Source organism: Palaemon carinicauda, chromosome 37, assembly GCF_036898095.1.
Source record: "Palaemon carinicauda isolate YSFRI2023 chromosome 37, ASM3689809v2, whole genome shotgun sequence".
In the NCBI taxonomy this organism is placed as follows: Eukaryota; Metazoa; Arthropoda; class Malacostraca; order Decapoda; family Palaemonidae; genus Palaemon; species Palaemon carinicauda.
In genome coordinates, this window is record NC_090761.1 from 42,681,939 (window position 1) to 42,706,968 (window position 25,030).

Sequence of the window (25,030 nt, forward strand, 5' to 3'; positions counted from 1 at the left end):
CGATTGATATCTTTCAATTTTGCTTTCAGAAGTAGATCCGTCACTGAAGCAAATTGAAGGGACCCTAGGATCCTCTCTTGGAGTCGTCTGGAACTTACTTTGTCTTTGAGAAAGCGTTTGGTGTTCATTGCAATCTCTAACCTCTTGGGTTTGGGAAGACACAGAGTGTGAGATATAAGATCCCATTGCAGGCCGAGCCATTGGAACTTTGATTTCGGAAGAAGACGGGACTTCTTGAAGTTGATCTGGAAGCCTAGAGATTGAAGGTATTGGATGACTCTGTGAGTGGCTTTTAGGCAATTTTGGGAGGTGTCTGACCAAATGAGCCAGTCGTCCAGATAGGCTACTACTTGAATCCCTTGATTTCTGAGTTCCTGAACAGCAACTTCTGCTAACTTTGTGAAGATCCTTGGGGCGATGTTGAGCCCGAAAGGCATCACCTTGAAGGAGTAATTTTTGTTTCCTAGGCGGAAGCTTAGATACGGACGGAAGTGTCTCGCTATCGGGACGTGATAATAGGCGTCTGTAAGATCGATAGAGGTGGTGACGGCCCCACGGGGAAGTAAGGTCCGCACCTGCGAGACGGTAAGCATTCGAAACTTGTCGCATTGAATGTACAAGTTGAGAAGGGATAGGTCTAGAATCACTCTTCTCTTGTCCGAATCCTTCTTCGGGACACTGAACAGCCGACCCTGAAACTTCAGGTGTTTCGTTTCTTGTATGGCGTTCTTTTGTAACAGGTCCTGGACAAATTCGACTAGGTCCGGAGTGGAATGCTGATGAAATCTGTTCGGTGGAGGAGGTCCTTGAATCCAACTCCACCCCAGTCCCTTGGAGATGATACTGAAAGCCCAGGGACTGAACCTCCATTTGTTGCGGAAGGCATAAAGCCTCCCCCCTACCCGCTGCACCTCAGTATTGGCTTGAGGAGTTGCCTCCACGTCCGCCTCGGAAGTTCTTTCCCTTGCGAAAGAATCTACCTCTACCTCTGTTCTGGTGTGAACCACGGTGGTAGCCTCTACCTCTGTTATAACCCTGGGAAGAGCCTTGAGCCTCATAAGATTGGTTAAAGGCTGGAGAGGTGGTGGAGGCACCGGGAAGCTGGCTCTTAGGGAGCAGAACGGTGACATAGTCGTCCGAGGAAGGAGCCTGAGAGGTGGAAGGCTGTGCAGGAACAGCAGGAGATGGAGGAAGAGGCTGCCGGAAAACGGACGAGCTACTCTGCTGTTGCCGGAACTGAGTGGAGGTATACGGGCGGAGCCTCTTCCTACCCCGGGCTTGGTAACTTGCGGGATCATATTTCCGCTTAGGAGTCAAACCCCAACGGGCTTTAAGGCTCTGATTAACTCTAGTAGCCTCTGCCAAGACTTCCTCCACAAGATCCTCAGGGAAAAGATTTGGACCCCAACAAGAGGACCGGATAAGTTTATTCGGCTCGTGCCTAATAGTCGCCTCAGCCAGGACGTGTTTGCGGCACCTACGTTTAGCAAGAGCAAAGTCATACAAGTCAAAATATAGCGACTGCAAAGTAGCCTTATTGAGAGACTTAAAGATACTCTCAGTATCATAAGTTAAGGCTATCGACTCCGTAGACGTGGCCAAGTTCAAAGTTCGACCAACACGTAGGCGGGAATCATACTCCTGTTTAATAAGGGATTCCGGGAGACGGGGAAGCCGTTCACTAAACATTACTGACGCACAGTCAGCTGTTAGCTTGCCAGAAGTAAAGGTGGTATGGACATTGTCCCAACACTCAATACCTGAAGGAAGAAGGAGGGAGATCGGATCTACCTCTCGGATGGGAGGCAAGGGCTTCTCCTCCAGAGCATATTGAAAAGCAAGCTCTGCAATCTTATTGACGCATGGAGTCACGGTATCCTTGTCCATTAAGAACATTGTGAAAGAACTTTTATGAGGCGTCAACATGGTATTGGTGCAACCTATATCATTCAGAAACCTAGCCCAAACAGATTGGGCTTGTTCCTTTGGGAAAATGACAGTCTCTTTGGGGACCTTATCCAGCCGAACCAGAGCTTCCTCGGTAAGCCTGGCATAACCATGAAATGGAAATGCGAGACCAGGAGGAAAGAATTCAAAATCCTCTAGTGGACAGGTACCAAGACCTTCCAACGTTAACATCCCGTCTGAGAATGGGGAATGAAGAGCCATGCGCCAAGGGTTATTCTTGGTAAACGGCGGAAGCTTAGAGGCATCCGGGATGAGAGAGCTTTGAACTCGTTCCGGAGTACCATGCTCTAATGCCCCAAGTCTCTGACCAATGTTAGAGAACATCGTGTCCATCTTGGCCTGCATTTCCGACACAATCTTCGATTGCATCTCCGACACAATGCGAAGCATGGCTGATTCGGAAAGGCCCGGGTTAGGAGCAGAGGTGGCGGATTGTACTCCCGGGTCGTGAGACTTAGAGGAGGAGCCGGAAGCCTTAGATGACGGGTTTGTATTCGATTTGGAACTACGGGAAGCCTTGTGGGGCTTACGAGCTTTAGGCAAAGTTCTAGATATAGACTTATCTTTGGGGGGAACCGGGTGTGATCGGTGAGACGAATCGCGGTCCCCAGAAAAACCAGGGAAAGAAGAGAGATCAGATGAAGAAGAAAGAGCGGGGCTGAGGATAGGAATCTCAGCGCCGGTAACACCTGCCTCACTTACCACCCTACCTGCATCCGGATCATCCAACAACATAGGTTCCACATCCAAATTCAAGGAGGCAACATTGTCTTCCAGATCTCCGGGGGCATCCAACGGATCTTGTTCCTGGTCAATGAATCCCGCAATAGTGGCATCAATGTCGGCAATGATGGGTGCCGCAACATGCCTAGCCACAGCGGTTGAAGACTTGGCATTAGGGTAGATCATACCACAGTAGTCTTCAGAAAGGACGTAAGGCTGTTTTGCTTTCACGTTTCTGGCAAATCCCCCAACCCACACTTTCAGTGTGGCCCGAGCCGCAGTCTTCTGCTCCGGGGATGCCTGAAATAATAGTGGGAATTACAAAAAGGAAGATTCCCGGAGGTCCTTCAAGACCATAGAAATCTTACTAAATAGTGTATGTATACCAAATAAAGGTAAATTAATTAGAAAGACAACATAGCCAACGGGACTCACCGAATCAGATCCAAGGGTGGTGATGAGGTCAAAACAGACCATACAATTATCTGGGTGCCAGACTACAATGTCTTCCAGCTGAACTCCGCAGAGGGCGTGAGACCTACACACAGTATGGCCACAAGGCTGGTGAAGAACAGCCGCACAGGCCGTCGTCTGACAATGCACCATCTATAAAAAGAATAGTATATGAGAAACTGTAATTCTCTTAAGTAGGGGCGGGTCCGGAGGACCCGGGACTAAACATAAGTCTAACTTAAGACTAGAGCTTAACTGTAATACTCTTAAGTAGGGGCGGGTCCGAAGGACCCGGGCCTAACATAAGTCTAACTTGAGACTAGAGTATAACTATCCATTCCGGTCGAGCCGGGATCATAAAGAAGGATGCAACAAAGAATTAAGACACATGGTGTCTGATTTCCCGGCGCGAGGTTAAGCCCCGGACCGGGAAGTAAAAGTACATCCATAAACTAATACATATAGGAACTCCGGGATAGTGATCTGTCATATATAATCATAGGAACTGTTATAAATTAAGAGCGGGGCGGAACCGTAGATAAGAACCACCAACAGAACCCGGAGGGTTTCGTATAACATAATAAAAGTGTGATAGGTGAATATAAAATAGGGTGCACCGGGATCCTACTCTGTTGACCGGTGGCCAACCCGTCTAGACAGAGACGAAACCGCCGGGACACCCGGAGGACAAAGTCCATAAACACTGAACTACCCCCTCTAAAAGGAGGGAAGGCAACGGTCCCCTAGGGGAGGGGGGAGAGAAGCCTAGCCACCAACCTAGCGAGAGGGGGAGCTTGGGGGAGGATCACGTGATACGGAGCAGCAGGGCTACCAACTGACGATCCCCAAACACAACCAAAACAGATCATACGGAGTAATAAGCACAAATATTCATTATAAAAGTAATAGCGTTGAAAAATATATAAATATACACATAAAAAATTAGGGCAAGGCATGCGAAATAATGAATAAATCCCGAAGGACAACATCCTGATGGCTTAAAAAATAAAAATTGCCGCCCAGTAACGAAGGTCGGCAAGCCATCTACGATACGTAATCTGATATCGGCCCTAAATATGAACCACAAGGGTTCTAAACGCTAAATAATGAATATCCACAATAAAACATATAAAAATTTTAAACTAATAATAAAAATAATACACTTAGTAACACCGCGAGTGAAACTAAAAGCTCTCAAAACAGGAGTACCAACCGTAAACGGAATCGAGCAAGACCGAGATGATCGAAGAGAATAAACTCCTATAATTTAAATATTAAACGGTCTAGAATGCTCAAAACACAGCCAAACATAGCTTGGTACTTAGACGGTGTCTCCTGGGAAACCGATGTAGAAGCCATAATCCACAAAAAATAAGGCAAAAAATACGAGAGCACAAACAAGCGGGTTACCACACAGGCGTGCTAAAAAGGAGTTGGGTTCTGAGCGGATGCAGAGTTGGTGGTGCCGAGTGAGGTTGAACGGCTCTCCTCTATTGGGGTCTTTGTCGTGGATGAATCTAAATAGTGCGGGACCTCTGGATTATACGCCCAATTCTATACCGACACCAATAGGTGAGCGAGCTAGTTAACCTAGCACTCCTTTACATTTTTTCTCTGGTATATTTAGCAGTAAATAACCTAAGAATAAGTGCTAATAGGAGCTTATTCACTGGCCGGCACAGGTTCAAGCCCAGAAATAGTTTTACAAAATACTTTTCCTAAAGTAAAAGAAAATACTTTTTTTTTTTGCTAAATCATTTATGATGCAATGGAAAGGGTACTACCTTATACAGAAAATATGAAATATGACGAATTCGTAGATAATTTGTATTTTTCCTAACTATACAAACATTAGCTATTTAATAGGGGTATTACTTTCGGCGTAACTGAAATGATGAGCCACTAATTTTTAACGAGGGTTTACTACCCACACCGCTAGTTAGCAGGGGTAGGGGAGGGTCCCCTCTCACACACCTGTGCTTGAGCTCACTTTGCTTGGAGGTAGGACTTCAAGGGGGATAGGGTTGGTGGCCAAATTTGGTTAAATAGCTAAGGTTTGTATAGTCAGGAAAAATACAAATTATCTACGAATTTGTCATTTGTTCCGTAACTGGAATACAAACCACGCTATTTAATAGGGGTGACTCACCCATTAGGAAGGGTGGACGTCTCCAGCCTCCAGATGCCTTCTTTACAAGAAAGAGTTGACTGAAGAAACTTAGGGATCCGTCAAGGACCTCTTGGAGAGCGCCCTTCTTCAACAGGATCTGGACTTCTGCCCGAAGGGCTTGCCCCCTTGCCGATCCCATGGCAAGGGAGTTCAATGACACTGGATTCGTCGTCAGGGGAGGTAGAGATGTTATGAACGGGACGCAATATCCTAGACTGATCACGGAAATTGTCCAGGAATTGGCGCCGAGTTACTTCCACCTGTTTGAGCAACTTTGTAGGCATCCCCCCACTGGTGGAAATGCAGGGGGACTGCCTCTCCTAGCGTTTGTGGCCTCAGCTGCTCCCTCTAGGATTCTTGCCTCCCCTGGAAGACTTTTTGCCTTTCCTTTCTTTGACAGGAAAGGGCTTAGACACCATCGTCTTCGCTGCTGTTGTCGTCGTAGTGGCCTTGGCTGGACGGGATTGCTATGGTGCTGGAGGCTTATAGGGCTTGGATGTTAAAGCCCTATGAAGGAGTCTTGATGAGACTTCCTCCACCTCTCAGCGGTGTGTTCCATATCCTTAGGCTCGAAAAGAACAGACCCCTCCATGGAGGAATGTCAGAGCCTATTGACCTCGGCGCTAGGGACCTTCTGATGGAATCTCTCAGCTACTGCATCCTGACGTTTCAGGATGGTATTTGCCCACAAGTTCGAGACTTGGTGGGCCAGAAACTCGATCGTGCGAGTCCCTGAGAGAAGGTAGGTTTCCATAGCTTTCCTGGTACGTTCCTTGGAGAAATCCTCAGAACGTATCAGGATACCTAAGGTCCCCACCCAGATATCGAGCCACAAAGTAGCTTGCATAGCACACTTCGCGACCTTCTCCTGATCGAGGATCTCGGCTGCCGAGAACGAGACCTGTTGGTTGGAGAATCTCTCAAGAGTGACTCCTGGTTAGCTCTTCCAGCGAGTGGTGAAGTGGAAGAGCTAGACAAGGCACCTCTAGGATCTCGAAGTACCTCCTCTGCTGTACGTGAGGAGGTGGGAGGAGCTTGTTGGTGGTACCGGAACGGTTGGAGGTGGACATCTTGGGAGAGCTGTTGTGAGATCTTGTCCCTGGTACTCTTTACCTTCGTCTGAAAGGGAAGGAGAAGCAGACTGAGGAATAGAAGGAACTTGCCTCGAAGGTCTGCGTGAAGTCAGTTTTGCCCTTGGGGAAGTGACATGTCTAGAACTCCTCTTTTTCTCTTCAATGGGGTAGAGGAAGCCATGGTTCCATGTCCAAATTCAGAGAGGACAGGCTTGAAAGCCTGAGTTACGGCTCTGATCAGGGCACTGAACCAGGGCTGTAGGCTGCCAGATGCAGTCAGACATGGGAAAGGGATTGAAGGATCCCTGGGAGGAGTCACTGTAATTGGTGGTTTTGCCTGTGGTAGCTTTGGGATCCTGAACCCCTCTGGAAATTTCCCTTCTCCCACAATGCGCGGTGGTATGCGCTTGCAGGGAGGGGAATGAGGCGATGGCGACCTTGCCGGACGTCGTTCTATGAGATGTGTAGGCTCGAGCGCGGGAGGATATTGATGCTTGAGTGAGGGAGAATAATGGCGCTCGCGCGAGGGAGAATATCGAGTCTCGCGTGAGGGATACTGGTGGCGCGCACGCGCAGGAGAATATTTGCGCGGGCCCACAGGAGAATCCTGAAGAACGCGCAGGAGAGTGTTCGCGCGCATCTGTTATAGCTGTAGGGCACGCGTGCGTAGGAGAAAGTTCCCTAGCGCGTGGGCGCGCAGTAGATTCAGGCGGGGTGCGCGGAAGAATGTTGGCGCGCATCCATAGGAGAGGATTGACGAGCGTGCGCATATCCTTGTGGATGCGTGGGAGAAGGCTGGCGTGCAGGTGAGTGCTGGCGTGTTGGTAAGGGTTGGCGCGCGGGTGAAGGCAGCATGGCTGACTTGTCAGTAGTCCTACTATCATAAGAGAAAGTTGGCGCGCAGGTTTTACCTGGCGTGTAGGATGGTTCGCAGCATGGCACGCAGGAGCAGGAGATCGATGGCGCGCAGGCGAGTGTTGGCTCGCAGATGGGCGCTGGCGCATAGGAGATCGTTGGCGCATAAGCGCGCAGGCAAGCCCTGGCGCGCAGGAGATCGTTGGCGCATGTGCGCATGAGGGGGCGCATGAGGGCGCGCATGGCGCGTGGTGGAGCTATGCTCTTGTTGGAGCGTATGCGCATGTTGGCGCGTACGCTCTTGTTGCACTGTGCTAGGGTAAGAAGGAAGATCAGCACGTAGTGATGGGGCCTGACGAGCTACTGATGAGCACTTGTCAGGTTTCGTGGGCGCGTAGCGCGTAGGTTGTTGGCAAGCAATAGCACGTTCGGTTGGAGCCTTGTTAGGCCCATGCAGGAACGGCGACGGCAGGTCTGTCGGGTGGAAGGTCGACGTGTCCTTTAAAAGGACGACCTTCCACCGAAGGAGATCGCGAACGATCTGCAGAAAGGTCCAGGACCAATGCAGGTGCAGTGACGGATGAGCGGTCTAGAGGCTCCTCTGCGAGGGACTGCATAGAAGATGTTGAACCAGAGGCGCCTCCTCACCGCAGGTGAAGGAAGGCCTCTATGGTGAAGAGGAAGGCGAGCCTTCCGACAGATACGCTCTCTGGGGGCCGTCGGATCCGCAAGCTGACCTTCAGCAGTCCTCCGAAGAGGAGTCTCTGTAAGTGAACTCCCCCGAGGAGGAGAAACACTAGCAGGAGAGACTGACGACGGACTTAGTTTCCCCCTCGTAGGTTGATCAGGAACGGGAGAAACTAAGTCGTCAGCCACCGTAGAGTCTGGAGTGGAAAATGAGATGGGTGAAACCACATTGGATACCTCTGACACAACAACGTCAACAAGAGACAGAGGATCAACCTCTGACGGTGAGGACAATTGCTTGACAGCAGCACCCAATCAGATGTAGTTAAGCAAAACCTCCTTGGAGGGCGAACCCGTAAGCCCCAAGGAGGACCAAAGATGAAACAAGGAGGTTAGTGACATGTCCTCCCCCAGGGGGAGAGGTGGAGCTGCTTCACTAGGGGAAGCAACGTCATCTCTCGAGACCCGAGGTAGGTTAACAATAAATCGGTCTACGCTACCACTCGACGGTCTCTTGAAAGAGATCGACCGAGTGGGAGCTTCGGAGGAGGTTTGGACAACGGAAGAAGAGGCCTTGGGTTTTTTCTCCCTTCGAAGCAACCTTCAAAGAAGAAATATCCTGTTTGGACTTCTTCTTCCGTCGTCGCGAAAACCTCTCCCACTGGGAGGCAGACCACTCCCTACACTCACTACACTTGTTGGTACAATCACAACGTTGGCCCATACAAGAAGGACAAAGGGCGTGAGGGCGTGAGGATCAGTCTCGACCGCCAACATGAACGTTCCACAGGGGCGGACGGGAAAACTAAGGCAGGTGCGTATAATCGCAGAGGCCAACTTCACATACACAGAAACTAGAAAAAGAAAGAACAAAAGCAATTAAATGGCTGCCAATATGACGGCGAGGATGAGAGCGGACACGTTTGACCATCCGAGCCGAGAGCAAAGTGAGCTCAAGCACAGGTGTGTGAGAGGGGGGGGGGGGTAGCAAGCTACCATCCCCTACCCCCGCTAACTAGCGGTGTGGGTAGTAATCCCTCGTTAAAAATTATTGGCTCGTCATTTCAGCTACTCCTAAAGTAATACCCCTATTAAATAGCTAAGGTTTGTATTCCAGTTACGGAACAAACCAGTGTACATATAAAGTATTAAAAAATAACCATGAGAAACTGTAGTCTGTGCAACAGATGAAAAAAGTTACATTGGTATATGAAAACATGGAAATCTATTAAGAATTAGAACTAATTCCTAAAGTACAGTAGATGAAATTACCTGAATATAAAATATTTATGCTATAAAACCCAGAAAGTGTAGTTTTGACCAAGAACCAAGTAACTAACAGGAGAAAGAAGTGTTAAATCTTTTTCTCAATAGTGTCCCTTATTATGCCACTGCTACCTCAATAGAGCTAAAACAAAACTAAAAGACATCAAGATAAGAGTTTGAGAAGTGAGCAATAACAGGATAATAAGTGGCTTATATTATTGGTAAATAAAAGAAATTATAATTTACACATGGAATAGACAGACATATCCCTTCAGTTGTATTAAGAAGAGGACAAGTTATTTATTAGTATATATAAGTTAAGCATGTTCCCTCTCTTCCTTTACTGTCAGGCATTCTTAATGAGCACTGAGAGAAATACATTCTATCTGTGCCTGTTGCCACAGGCTACATAGAAGCCATTTCCTCAGTACTTCCTGCCTTAGTCTGAAACTTAGGAAATCACAATAACTGAAGTATGTATTCAGTAACTGTAACAGAGAGAATGGTAAGAGGTTTTCCAGCCAAATGAAACATTATAATTGTCGTCCACAGTCTTACTATATCGCCTTACGTACTCCTAGAGTATGCTTTGATGCATAATAAATTTCTTAAATATTTTTCTTAAAGACTGTGTGTTCCATCAACCAACAAAAATATTTTCATAATAAAGGGATTTTGACGAAGGAAAAATCTATTTCTGGGCAAGGGACCTGTGTCGCCCAGTGAAATGCTCCTCTAGCACCATTTCTAAGGAATAATTATTGCTGAAAATACCAGAGAAAAAGAGATGCATGGAATGCCAGGAATAAACCTAGCCCGCTCATTCATTGAGTGTCGGTATAGAAAACTGGGGCGTGATTGAACCACGACCATAGATCCCTCACCAATTAGACCTCTCCTTCATCAACATACCCCCATCTCTACCCCCTACATCTTCCCACACCCCCATCTTCATTCCTCTTCAGCACTTGCGTTAGTCAGACGTGTTTTGTTTTGCTCGTGTGCTTTGTGTTATTTTTGGAAGATGTCTTGACGTTTTAGAGATCCCTGCTTCCAAGTTGAGTATTTTATTTGTCTGTTTGGGATTTCTTGGTAGCGACACCTTTTTATTCTTAATTGTGTTTGGCCTTTTGTTTATGTATATTCCCTTTCGGGGGTTCGCTATGGCCATTGTGTCGCTTACTAGTGATCTCTTTGTTTATCGGGTTTGCATTTAGGTCCTTACACTATTTGTAACCCTGATATATGATTTGGACATCTATTTCTTTTTTTGGCATGATCTTTTTATTCATTTTTATAATTTTAGCGAATATACCCTTCAGGTTTGTTAGCGCTGTCTTTGATATCCTACTTTTATTTTAATATACCCGCTGGTTATATAACAATGGCTTTAGTCTGACGTCCGGCAGAAATAAAAAAAACTTGCGGCAATCGCAGATATAGATTGCCAGGTGTACACTAGCGCCACCACCGGAGCTAGGCAGAACCATTCCATCCAGCACCAAATTTTCCATGCCCATAGGTCTCTAGAGGGGAGGAGGGTGGGATAATAAGTTATATAACCACCGGGTAAGTATGTTCAAAAATTTATTTTATTATGAAAATATCATTTTTAAACATTAAACTTACCCGCTGGTTATATAACAATAGCTGATTGACACCCTTGGTGGAGGGTCAGAGACAGCAAAATCGTTAGAATATCACTTAAGTGTTAAATAAAAACAAGCTTAAGGGTTCGTACCTGTTAAAGAAGCTGACTTCAATGATTCTCTGCCTCATTATGTCTGCTATCCTTATGAGATCCAGAGGTCCACTCAGGGGGCTGAAGCTCTCTAGGAGCTGTCAAACAGGTAATAACCTCTATGTTGACAGGACCTCAACTAATAACCTTGTTCCGGGTGCTCTCAAGAAACAAATTGACTACCTGACTAAATCAAAAAAATCATAAAAATACATAAAAGTTCCAAAAGAAGAACAAGGGTACTAGGGATTAGGGGAAACGTAGTGGTAGATTCTTCACCTACTACTGCACTCGTTGCTACGAATGGTCCCAAAGTGTAGCAATCCTCATAAAGAGTTTGGACATGTTATACGTAATGCGAGGCGAATACAGGTTTACTCCAAAAGGTTGTATCCATGATGCTTTGCAGAGAACGGTTTTGTTTAAAAGCTACAGAAGTTGCCATAGCTCTAACTTCATGAGTCTTTACTTTAGGCACCTTAAGGTCTGCCTCACCACAGTGTGAGTGAGCCTCTCTAATTAAAAGTCTTATAAAAAATGATAGGGCATTTTTAGATATAGGTTGTGCAGGCTTCTTGACTGCACACCAAAGAGCCCCTGAATTACCTCTTAAAGCTTTAGTCCTGTGCAGATAAAACCTCAGTGCTTTAACAGGACACAGAACTTTCTTCAACTCTTCACCCACCATATCATAGAGAATAGTAATCTCGAAAGATTTAGGCCATGGATGAGAAGGACGTTCGTTTTTGGCCAGGAATCCAAGTTGCAAGGAGCATATGGCTTTTCCATTTCTGAAGCCAATATTCTTGCTAAAAGCATGAACTTCACTGAGTCTCTTAGCTGTTGCCAGACTTACTAAGAAAAGTGTCTTCAAAGTCAGATCTATAAAAGAAGCCGAGTGTAAAGGCTCGAATCTGTCACTCATGAGGAATTTTAAAACAACATCTAAATTCCAGGCTGGTGATTTTTGTTGACGCTTCTTAGAAGTTTCAAAAGATCTCAGGAGATCTTGAAGGTCTTTATTATTTGAGAGATCTAAATTCCTGTGTCTGAAGACAGCTGCCAGCATACTCCTGTACCCCTTGATGGTCGAGGAGGAAAAGTTATGCTTTCTTCTGGGATCTAAGAAGAAATCAGCAATTTGTGTTACAGAGGTACTGGATGAAGAAACTGATTTAGCTCTACACCATTCTCAAAAAACCTCCCACTTGGACTGATAAACCTTGATGGTAGACGTCCTCCTTGCTCTAGTGATAGCCTTGGCTGCCTCCTTCGAAAATCCTCTAGCTCTTGCGAGTTTTTTGATAGTCTGAAGGCAGTCAGATGTAGAGCTTGGAGGTTTAGATGGTTCCTTGCCAAGTGAGGTTGTTTGAGAGAAGATCTATTCTCAATGGCAGGCTTCTTGGAACATCCACCAACCATTCCAGTACCTCTGTGAACCAACCTCTTGGCCAGAAGGGAGCCACTAAAGTCAACCTGGTTTCGTCGTGAGACACGAACGTTTGTAACACCTTGTACAGCACTTTGAATGGTGGGAATGCGTAAACATCCAGGTGAAACCAGTCCATCAGGAATGCATCTATGTGCGTCGCTTCGAGGTCAGGAACTGGTGAGCAATAAGTCTCCAGTCTTTTCGTTTTTGAGGTCGCAAACAGATCTATGAGAGGACGACCCCACAACTTCCAAAGTTTCTTGCATACATCCAGATGCAACGTCCACTCTGTGGGGAGAATTTGATTACTTCTGCTGAGGCTGTCTGCCATCACGTTCTTCTCTCCCTGTATGAATCTTGTAAACAAGGTCATCTTTCATTCTTTCGCCCACATGAGAAGAGTCCTTGTTATTTCGTAAAGAGACCTCGAGTGAGTCCCGCCTTGTTTTGCTATGTATGCCAATGCTGTAGTGTTGTCGGCATTGACTTGTTCTACTTTGTTTAATACTAATTTCTCGAAACCTTTGAGAGCCAACAGGACTGCCAACAGCTCCTTTTGATTGATGTGGAGGCGTCCTTGTTCCCTTGTCCACAGACCTGAGATCTCTGACTTTCCCAGTGTTGCTCCCCACCCCGAGTCCGAGGAGTTGGAAAACAACACAAGGTCTGGGTTCTTTTGCTCCAACGAGAGATCTTCCTGAAGTCTGTTTAGGTTGTTCCACCACTGAAGGCACTTTCTCATTGGTTCCGTAAGGGGAATGCCTTCCTTGTCGAGGCTGTCCTCTTTGTTCCAATGGTAATTGAGATGGAACTGAAGGGGCCGTAGGTTTAGTCTCCCCATTGACACAAACTGTTCTAGTGAAGAGGGGGTTCCCAGGAGACTTATCCACTCTCTTGCTGAACAGACGTCTTTCTTTAGAAAGGAACAAAGTTTTAGGAGAGCTAGCTGTATCCTTGCAGGTGACGGAAAAACCTGAAAAGCCAGACTCTGAATCTCCAACCCTAAATAGAGAATCTTCTGGGATGGAATCAATTGGGACTTCTCTGAGTTCACAAGAAGTCCTAGCTCTTCTGACAGACTCAATGTCAGACGCGATCCTCCAGACAGTGATTGAAAGAGGGAGCCCTTAGGAGCCAATCGTCCAAGTACAAGGAGGCTCTGATGCCTCGTGAATGGAGCCTACTCACCACATTCAACATGATCTTTGTGAAGACTAGAGGAGCGGTGTTGAGGCCGAAACACAAGGCCCGAAACTGGAAGACCTCCTTCCTGTACACGAACCTCAGGTAACGTTTGCAACTTGGATGGATCAGGACATGTAAGTAAGCGTCCAGGAGGTCTAATGAGACCATCCAGTCGCCCTTCCTTACTGCTGCAAGCACAGTCTTCTGAGTCTCCATAGAGAACTTTGTCTTCTGGACGTAGCTGTTGAGGATACTTACGTCCCGGACCGGTCTCCATCCCTCCGAGTTCTTGGGAACCAGGAATAAGTGGTTGTAAAAACCTGGTGATTTTAAGTCGCGCACCCTTTATATTGCCTTCTTTTCTAGCAAGAGAGACATTTGAAGCTGCATGGCCTGCTTCTTCGACTCCTCCTTGTATCTGGGAGAGAGATCCACAGGGTCTATAACTAACGGAGGCTTCGTAATGAACGGGATCTTGTAACCCTCCTTTAAAACAGGCTTGCCAGAAGTTGTTTAGCCTAGCCCCCACTTCTGTCTGAAGGCGAAAGCAGTCAGACTCTGCTTTGGCCAGACCTAAAACCTCTCCTTCTAGACCTTCTCCCATCAGGTCTGAAGCTACCCCTACCAACAGACTTTCCACAAAATGGCTGATACGTGAGGAAAAGTATCCTCCTTCGGTCTACGGGTAGAGAAGGAAGTTGAAAAAACCTACCTTGCTGTCTTGGAGACTAAGTCGTGAGTAGCCTTCTGGGTTAAGGCGGCGGCAACTTCCTTTACTAGCTCTTGAGGGAATAGAGAAGGAGAAAGAGGTGCATACAGCAATTCTGCCTCTGGAACGGAGTGACCCCCATGGAGAGAAAAGAACACATAGTTGCTCTTTTCTTAATGACCCCGGCTGTAAACAGGGTTGCTAACTCATTCAAGCCATCCCTAATTGCTTTATCCATGCAAGACATTACATGTATAAATTTAGCGGTTTCAGAATCCTTCATTTCAGAAACTTTCTTCCCCAAGGCTCCCAGAGTCCAATCGAAAAAGTTGAACACTTCGAATGCTCTGTAGATACCTTTGAGGAGATGATCAAACTCGGACATCGACCATATCTTAGTTCTTCTCATTGTCAAACGACGAGGAGAGTCTACTAGGCTTGAGAAGTCGCCTTAGGCAGAGGCAGGAACTCCCAAACTGAGAACTTCTCCTGTCTCATACCATACACTAGACTTGGAAGCTAATCTGGCTGGGGGAAAAGCGAAGCCTGTTTTTCCTAGGTCCTTTTTAGATTGCATCCAAACACCCATTAACTTCAATGCTCTCTTTGAAGAACGAGAGAGTACCATCTTAGTAAAAAGCAATGTTCTTGCCGCTTTTGCTAAGGTAAACTCCGAAGGTGGTGAACACGGGGCTACGGGAGCAAAATGATCCGGAAATAACTCCATAAAGACCAACATAGTCTCTTTAAGGTCTACTCTTTGAAGAACGAGAGAGTACCATCTTAGTAAAAAGGGATGTTCTTGCCGCTTTTGCTAAGGTAAACTCCGAAGGTGGTGAACGCAGGGCTACGGGAGCAAAATGACCCGGAAATAACTCCGTAAAGACCAACATAATCTTTTTAAGGTCTACAGAGTGTTGAGGTGTCTTATTCTCTTCTTCCCTCGATAAGACTGCATAAAAGATGAGAGCTGCTGTTTCATGTCTTGCAGCATACTCCAATTAGGATCAACATGTGGTGATACAGGCGAAGAAACTTCAATCGCGAACTCACCTTCCTCATCGCTTACATAACGCTCCAAGACGGAAACCAGTCTGATGGAAGCGGTGGTGCATGTACTGTAACACCAGACTCAGGAACAAGATCCGTTTCAGTCTGAACTAAACCTTTATCAACCTCTGACATCCTATCAGGACGTTTCGCAGGAGAACCTTCGACCTTTGGAAGCATGACTCCAGCCCTTGTTGTGCGAAGCGTCATCTGAAGATGAGGATAACATATTAACCTCACCTTTCCCATGGTGAGGATGAGCGTCCTGCGATGCGACAACAGGTACGCTCGAGGGGACGTCTGCGCGAGCGATAAGGCCTCTCGTTCCCTTTCGCCTCTCGACATTACTTCTCCCATGGGTTCGGGAGCTTGAAAGAGGTCTAAGGCTAAGTGAACGACAGGCTCGAGCAGACGCACCCTCCACATCACTGAACACATTAATCGCACTTTTAACACTAACACTTTTCAACTGGTTAACGTCGAACATAAGTTGGTTTCTGTCCGCCGCGAGAGATTCTACCCTTACTCCAAGGGCTTGAATCACGGTCATCATATCTTTAAGAGTAGGTTCAGATGAAACAGTATTGGGAACTGAATCTACCACTACAGGGGAAGGATTAGGTGATATGAGAAGTTGATAAATCTCTAGATCGAGATGAACTACGCCTAACTCTGTCTCTCTCTAATTTACGAGAGTAGCGGTCAAAAGTCAACCACTCACTCTCCGATAATGAAATACATTTTTCACACCGATCCCCTAATTCACAAATTTTACCTCTATATTTAGAACAAATTGAATGGGGATCTACAGACGCTTTAGGAAGCGGAGTTTTACACCCTTTCACACACTTCCTATATAAAGGAGAAGGGTCGGCCATTTTGAAAAGTAAAGAGAGAGATCAAAATCAAGCAAGGGTTAAAAATAATTCAAGTAATCCAAATCAAAAAGTATTCAAGAGAATCCGAAAGCACAATCCATTAAGCAAAAGCCAATAACCAAAAACAATGTACATCACCAAGATAACTGTCCAAAATCCAAGGTAGTTAGCGAGTGAATTCCAAACAATGTTGCCAGTAATGGCGGCAGGGAAAATCTGGTGATGTATGGAATGGTTCGGCCTATCTCCCGCGGTGGCGCTAGTGTACACCTGGCAACTCTATCTGCGATTGCCGCGAGTTTTTGGAATTTCTGCCTGGCGTCAGGGACTGAAGCTATTGCTACATAACCAGCGGGTAAGTTTATATGTTTAAAAAGGCAATTTATACATGTAAGATATATTGATTGCATATAAAATTTCCTCTTCTAAGATAGTATACGAGAGAGCTTCGACGAGTGAGGTAGTCGATCTCACTGTCACTAGGCTAGTAGCCTAGGGACTTTAGTATACTTTCATACAATCTCCCCGGTTACCCTCATATATAGGGTAATCCCTCCTTCCCTCTGAGTGTAGCCTAAGGCTACAATCCTAGTTGGTTTTGCCTCAAGTTGTCATTCAGGCAAGACTAGGCTAGGGTTTTTTTTTGCCCCTTCCCCTAGCTACAGATAGTTTTTTTGGGGTTTAGGTCAGAACCTCAGAGTACTTGTCGTGTGCTGGCAACTGGTCGACAGGGTGAATACATTCCCCTGTTGGGTCTTGGTTGTTGGCATAGGAGGCTTTGCCTCTCTAGACTGCACTTGAAGGGGTCATGTGATTCCCCCTTCTCCCTGTGGTTTAGTCGACTAGTCCTGTGCTCGCAGACCCTAGGCTGAAGAATAGAGATTATTCTGCTGCCTAGGATGGCGCCGGCACTAGAACTCTGTTTCTCTATCATTAACGGTGGCGGCAAGATGATTGCCGGCCCCCTTACTGTATTGGTAGACCCTAGGCTGGGGAATAATTCTCCGTCCACCTAGGATGGCGCCGATACTGAAACAGAGCTTCCTCAAGGTGTGGTAGGACCGGCATACTGCCGGCTCCTGTCTCACCTTATACAGGACTCTTTTTCCCTCCCCACTCTGTCCTTTAGTGATGCCCTAGCCATCACATCCCTTTGGCCGACGTCCTGCAATCTCACCGCTTGCCGGCAGGTTGTATAGTCAGCTTGGGCTTCTGCTTGTATGGCCTAGTCGTTCAGCTTCCCTATCGGACACAGAGCTCCGGGATAGCTGTGTCAGCAGGACCAGCTGCCGGCAGAAGATCCATTTACTTTGACTGTGTTCTTTAGTCCTCCCTTGGGCTGCCATTCACATCCTATGACCGGCAGGGACCGGCAACGGAGGTGGATGGGTGGAAGCTTGATAATCTTATATTCTTCCCTTCCATTGGAACCCTCATTCCGGAGGAAGGAAGTGAGACAGTGCTCTTACATCACCCTTCACTCCTTGCTTTCTCTCTCTCTCTCTTGGCTAGTGCCGCCAGGTACTAACCTTACTGGTGGCTGCCGGCCACTAACCTAGCCGGCAAGATGCTGGCTACACTTGTGGGCCAACAGCCAATGATTCACTGACACAACTGACTTAGCCGGCAAAAGCCGGCAGAGTTCGGTCTACCGGCCACTACCCTGTCACATAGAATGCTGTCTGGGCTAGCGTGCCGACAGCTGGTGACCCACCGGTGTCCGGTAAGCCGCCGGCTACTATTTTTTCAATATTGTGTCAGTTGAACTGTGCCTTAGGTACTTGCATTGCCGGCGGCAACTACAGTATATTTATATACAGTAGCCAGTACATCTGTAGTATAGAGCATAATGCAGCCAGAAAACTATGGTATAAAAGTATACAGTAGTTAAATTTTCAAACATACTCTGTGTGTCCAGGCGCAGTCTATTGTTGAAACCTTATAAGATAGGGAAAGGAATTCCCTTTCTATATACTGATAGATGATCAGTTATTAATAACACTCATTATTAACCCTTTTGGAAGTTAGTGTTAGTTACACTCTTCTATCCTAGTAGGCTAGACTCTTCCACAGGGCCTCTTGAGGAGGATAACCCTAGGGTTAATATCAAGGGAGGTCACAGCAATTGGTAGGGCGGGAAACACACGTATGTGTCTTTCCTAATTCATTTCTAGTCTTATCTATCCTTAGCTATATGCAATAAAATAAAATGGAAAATATTATTAATAATATTTATTAGTTTATCTAGTGAGATGAACTACTTTATACTCAGTTTATTTTCCTCTCTTTACAGGAGGACCATGTGAAGTGCGGCAGCGTCTTCTGCAACGTGCATAGAAGGGACGTCTGCGGCTATCTGGAGTGTAGGACGCACTCCCGTTGTTCCATCACCAAGGGATCTCTCGAATACTAGGATCCCCAGGTAAGTACAGTGTGCAAAGACTCGGTTTATGAGGCTTTTGAAAACCCCAAGACAACGGAGTTAAGGGATGTAGCTCGGAACAAGCTTCGCAGATGGGTTCGTGGCTTCCAGAAAAATGCCACGGGGCCTTATCTCCCCAACGAGCGTATGAGGGCCTATTATTTCCCAAAGCATCTGCGGATGCTGTCATTCCTCAGCCTCACCCTGAGATCCCTTGCATCCAGATAGCCGTGGACACGGATGTCTCGAATGCAATGAAGGACATCCATCTAGATGATGAGAGGATGTCAGAGGTGTCAGAGGACACCAAAAAGGACCTTCTGGCTGAAGGTCAAGAAGAGGAGTCAACGTTTGCTCAAGACACGGAAAAGGATGAAGTCGAAACAGTGCCTGTTTCGCCGGTTCCTGCCCCAGAACCAGAGCCCTCTACGTCCTCTGCTCCTCCACCTGATAAGTCGGATGACACCCTGTCTGCCATTAGAGCCATGATGAAGACCTTTCAGAAGAGTGAAGAAAGGGAAGCTGCGCTAAGGAAGGAGATACACCAGCTTGCAGCGGCCCGTAGGTCTCATAGGAGACTTAATGTGAAGGATCTTCCCTCGTGCTCCAAGGTAAACCCATGGAGGCATGCCGAGTACATGCCAATAACGAATGGCAAGATCTTCATCTCAGAAAAGTTGGGGACAATGAGTTCTGGACCAGCTTTGAGTCCTTACCTGACTGCTTCGTTCGTCTAAGGACAGAACCTGTATCCAAGGAGGAGATAGAGCCCAAGGAGATCATAGTGCTTGACCATGCAAAGGCTCAGGCTTTGCTAGCCAGTAGTCTGAAGGACAAGGGCTTCACCAACTCTAAGGAGCCAGCCCTGAGTAAGAAACATCCTTCCTTTCTTGCTCCAGCGACAATGGCCTTCCCCTTTGCGGAAAAAGGGTTTAAGGCAGTGATCAAAGCAGTGGAAGCTGGGAAACCTTGCCCTACACTGGAGGAGTGTAGGCCCCTTTCCCTAGCCCTGCCAACGGATCACAAAGACTGGAAGGATATCCAGCTTACCTTCTCAGTCGGGAAGTTGGAGGCCGATATCGCTGGACATCAGTTTAGCGAAAACCTCCCAAAGTTGTCTGAATTTCTCCTGCGTAGGGAGCAGGACATGAAGGAAAGGCTTGCTGCCTCTCTGTCCCTCCAGGTGACCCTGGAGGCAATGGCCAGTGAACATAGGTCCCCAGATATGTTCATGGCCATAGCCAAAACACACTTGGCAACCCTAATTAAGGACTTCTATAGCTTTGTTAGGGCTAGAAGGGCTTGCAGGGAGTTCGTGTTTGCCTTGGCTGCGGTCAGACACGAACCCAGGAAGTTGATATCTTCCAATATCTGGGGGAAAGACCTCTTCCCGAATGAAGTGGTCAAAGAAATAGTCGACAAGGCCGCCACGGAGAATAGAAATCTTCTCCAGAAGTGGGGCATGTCGGCTAAGAGGAAGTCTCCCCCGGATGAGGGTCCCCAACCGAAACGGAAGACAAAGAGGCCAAGAGTGTCCTCTCGCCCTGCTAGACAACAACAACAACAGCAACTTCCCATGACCGCGGTGCCCCAGATGGTGGCACAGCCCCAACCCACCAACCAGATGGTACCCCAGCAGGTGGTGACTCAGTCACCAGCCTTCACTCACGCCTTTGAGAGGCAGACCACTACCTTTCGCCCTAAAGGTAGGGGGTCAAATAGAGGTTCCTCTAGAAGTCCCTTAAGAAGAAGAGGGGGTAGGGGAGGACGCGGTCAAGGAGGCAAAACCTCCGGAAACCAGAAGCAATGAGATGCTTCCGGTAGGAGGAAGACTCCAACTATTCCGGGATCGTTGGACCTTCGATCCCTGGGCCCACAGCCTAATCAAAAACGGACTAGGTTGGAGCTGGAAGACAGCTCCACCATCATTTCCTCAATTCTTTCAACACTCCACCCCTGTTCTGGAAGAATACACCCGAGAACTCTTGAGCAAACGGGTGATAAGGAGGGCGAAGTCCATCGAATTCCAAGGAAGGCTGTTTTGTGTTCCCAAGAAGGACTCAGACAAACTCAGAGTCATTCTGGATTTGTCGGCACTCAACAAGTTTATAGAAAACGACAAGTTCAAGATGCTGACCCTTCAACACATAAGGGCCCTGCTGCCCAAAAGGGCATACACAGTCTCCATAGACATGCCAGATGCCTATTGGTATATTTCGATCAATCGCCAACTCTCCTCCTACCTAGGATTCAGGTTACAAAAAATAAAGTACGCTTTCAGACCCATGCCCTTTGGACTAAACATAGCCCCAAGGATCTTCACGAAGCTTGCAGAAGCAGTTGTTCAACAACTACGCCTACAAGGTGTTCAGGTGATATCCTATCTGGACGATTGGCTGGTGTGGGCAGCATCCGAGACGAAATGCATGCAAGCATCCAAGAAAGTGATCCAGTTCCTGGAACATCTGGGATTCAAGATCAACACCAAAAGGTCTCGACTGTCTCCAGCTCAGAAGTTTCAATGGCTAGGCATACATTGGGACTTACAGTCACATCGCCTATCCATTCCATTAAAGAAGAGGAGAGAGATAGCGGGATCTGTCTAGAGACTTCTAAAATCTAACAGGATTTCAAGACGCCAACAGGAGAGTGCTGGGCTCCCTTCAGTTTGCATCAGTGACAGACCCAGTGCTAAGAGCACAGCTAAAAGATGAATCAGGAATCTGGAGAAGATACGCATCAAACACTCGAAGAGATCTAAGAAGACCAATACCGATCCAACTGCGATCACCTCTCAAGCCATGGTCGGAGGCCAAGAACTTGAAGAGGTCAACACCTCTGCAACCGCCTCCACCCTCAGTCATCATCCACACGGACACATCATTGGAAGGATGGGGAGGTCACTCTCATCAACAGAAAGTTCCAGGAACTTGGTCCTTTCTATTCAAGACCTTCCATATCAACATTTTGGAGGCCATGGCAGTCTTCCTCACACTGAAGAAATTATCCCCTCGCCCTTCGGTCCACATAAAACTGATTCTGGACAGCGAGGTGGTAATGAGATGTCTGAATTGTCAAGGCTCGAGATCACTTCAACTCAACCAAGTAATGTTGGCCATCTTCCGTTTAGCGGAAGAGAAGAGATGGCACTTATCAGCAGTTCACCTTCAAGGGTTCCGCAATGTGACAGCGGATGCTTTATCCAGGCTAACTGCGATAGATTCAGAATGGTCCCTAGACGCAAGATCATTCTCCTTCATCTTACATCAAGTCCCGGAACTGCAGATCGACCTCTTCGCAACGAGCGACAACAAGAAACTTCCTCGATACGTGGCCCCATACGAGGACCCTCTAGCGGAAGCAGTGGACGCCGTCCCTCGACTGGAACAGATGGACCAGGATTTATCTGTTCCCTCCATCCAACCTACTGATGAAGGTCCTCAACAAGCTGAGATCTTTTCAAGGAACAGCAGCCCTAGTGGCTCCCAAGTTGCCCCAGAGCAACTGGTTCCCTCTAGTATTGGAATTACAGCCGAGGCTGATTCCCTTGCCAGACCCAGTTCTGTCTCAATAAGTTCAAAAGTCGACTGTCTTCGCTTCATTACAGAAAACCCAAGACCTTCATCTCATGATTTCCTCTCTCTAGCAGTAAAGAAAAGGTTTGGGATCTCGAGAGTATAGACTTCTAAGAGGAATATAAGTCAAAATCTACCAAAAGGCAATACGAGTCATCTTGGAAGAAGTGGGTGGCCTTTGTCAAGACAAGAAATCCAAAGGAAATCTCGACAGATTTCTGCATACCTTTCTTTATTCACCTTCATGAATAAGGTTTAGCAGCCAACACGATAACTACAGTACGTGTAAATCTGCCTTGACTAGACCCTTGCTTTATGCTTTCCAAGTAGACTTGTCTAATGAAATTTTTAACAAAATCCCTAAGGCCTGTGCTAGGCTTAGGCCTGCAGCACCTCCAAGGCCCATTTCATGGTCTTTGGATAAGGTACTACATTTTGCTTCAAGTTTGAACAACGATAATTGCTCTTTGAAAGATTTGACTCAAAAAGTTATATTCTTGTTTGCTCTAGCCTCAGGGGCTAAAGTTAGTGAGATAATGGCCCTTTCTTGGGAAGAGGGCCATATCCAGTTTGCTGGAACGGGATAGCTGAATCTCTTTCCCGACCTCAATGTTTCTTGCCAAGAATGAGCTACCCACTAAGAGGTGGGGTCCCTGGAAAATCTGCCCTCTGAAGGAAGATGTCTCGCTGTGTCCAGTGGAGTGTCTAAAGGTCTATCTTCGTAGAACTTCAGACTTCAGGGGAGGACAGCTCTTTAAAGGAGAAACATTGGGCTTAAACTTATCCCTGAAACAACTAAGGGCGAAGATCACCTACTTCACTCGCAGAGCGGATCCTGACAGTACACCCGCAGGTCATGATCCTAGGAAAATTGCTTCATCGATAAACTTTTTCCAGCTCATGGATTTCGAGAGCCTTCGCTCGTTTACTGGATGGAAGTCATCCAGAGTGTTTTTCAAACACTACGCGAAGCAAGTGCAAGAATTAAAGCGATTCGTGGTGGCGGCAGGTAGTGTGCTAAAACCTTTCGCTTAGTGCTGCGAGGAACAGTGAATTATGTGGGACTATAATTCTAGAGGGTGTACATGTTGGCACATTATAGTGCAACATGGTAAGTGAAATGTCATCAAGGTGACATTATGGACTGTTCCAGTTTCTGTATAAAGGTGAAGAAACACAGACTTAACAATAAGTGCCGTGTGTTTTTTACACAAGTGTAAATAGACAGACTTCTCAGAAAGACATTAGAAAATTATTAAATTTTCAATTGAGTGGCATAAAATTTTGTTTTCAGATAAAACAAGTATTTCTGATTTATTCTGTATATTCCGTTTGCAAATTCTATTTCACTTGCATTTTTATAGTATTATGAAATGTATGCTGAATTTTTATTTATTGTTTGACAATAAATGTCTAATTGTTTTGTGCGTCTTATTTCGCCCTAAACATATATTAATAAAGTTATGTGTGAGCATTACTTTTATTCCTTACTATTCTGCATACAGTAATTACATTAAACAAAGGTAGTAACTTTGTTCCTAAACGTAAACAAACCTTTCTAGCCAGGCTTACCTTGTTTCGATACAGATATTAACTTGTCTGTTGCGGTATACAGCTGAGCTGATATACCTTAGATGCTATGGTGACTGACATGAACCAGTGTTCGTTTTACAAATACAAACTTTGGCTAAAGGCATACAGTGAGACCTATATGCCCTTTTGGTTGCTGGGTTGGTCATATGAAATATGCAAACTTCGAGACTTTTTCCTGAGTCTAGTATGACTCTTCCCTGTAGGGGGCAGGAAGCACTAACATAGTTCATGATTAGAAGCAATGACATATAACTGTAATGTCATAGGTCTCTAAGGTCTAGATGACCAAGGAAATATTGTCTTGAGGTTTAAGGCACAACTGGGAAATCCACGGATACATTAATGCTCTGGTAAACTTCCATCAGGACGACATGGCCTGAGCCCAAAACACGGATGAGCGAAGCGAAAAATCTATTTTTGGGTGAGATGGCCATGTCGTCCTGATGGACCCGCCCTCCTTTCCATGAAAGGCCTTGGCAGGATCCCTCCCAATAATACTGTATCTATAAGTACCGGCTCAATGCTACAAGGAATAAAGATAGCGGCGATTATGGCGCCATCTAAGTACTCAAACAGTAACGGAGGAAGGGAACCTTATAACGGCTCCTTTTTTATTTTGCCACTTTTCCCCCTCGAACGTAAACGCTATGCGGGGTGCAGATTGCTATGTGGCATGTCAAGAATACGTCCCCTGATATTATGCGATATCCTAAAAGGAAACTTAAAGGATATTTGTGCCAGGAGTTAGAATTCTGGAGACCTTAAGTTAAATTCTCTGGGAATATCGCTGCTGTCAAATATACCCTAGGAAGCTACTTAAAGGAACCTTCCATCAGGACGACATGGCTATCTCCCAGAAATAGATTTTCCGCTTCGCTCAAAATCCGTTACTTGAGATGTGATAAAGCAGTGAAACACTGCCAATCCCATGAGCTTCTTCAGGGGTGATTACCATCTATTCTGTAGCCTCTAGAAGGATGAGAATGGTATAATAGTCTGCCATCAGCTCTGTCATTATGGCCCTAATATCCTGCACATTATCCGCCCCAAAAAACCAGCCTAAAGTTTAGAAAATAATAATTTGTTTACGGTTTCCTTGTGCTAAAAATGGATATTGGAATGACAAACATATGAATGAAAAATGTTCATTACAAGCTTACTTGCATTTCACATTTTGTGGCTCTATGTAAATGACATTATAATTGCCATCAGGAAAATGGGATATATTTTCTCAGGGCAAAACAATCAGT

At 46.3% G+C, this 25,030-nt stretch overlaps 1 protein-coding gene across 1 annotated transcript in view; it reads right to left on the minus strand.

Moving 5' to 3' along the window:
• The window catches only part of LOC137629600 (DNA polymerase iota-like), an 88,967-nt gene that overhangs the window by 9,042 nt on the left and 54,895 nt on the right, over nt 1-25,030 (minus strand). The gene's annotated exons all lie outside the window — the stretch shown is intronic.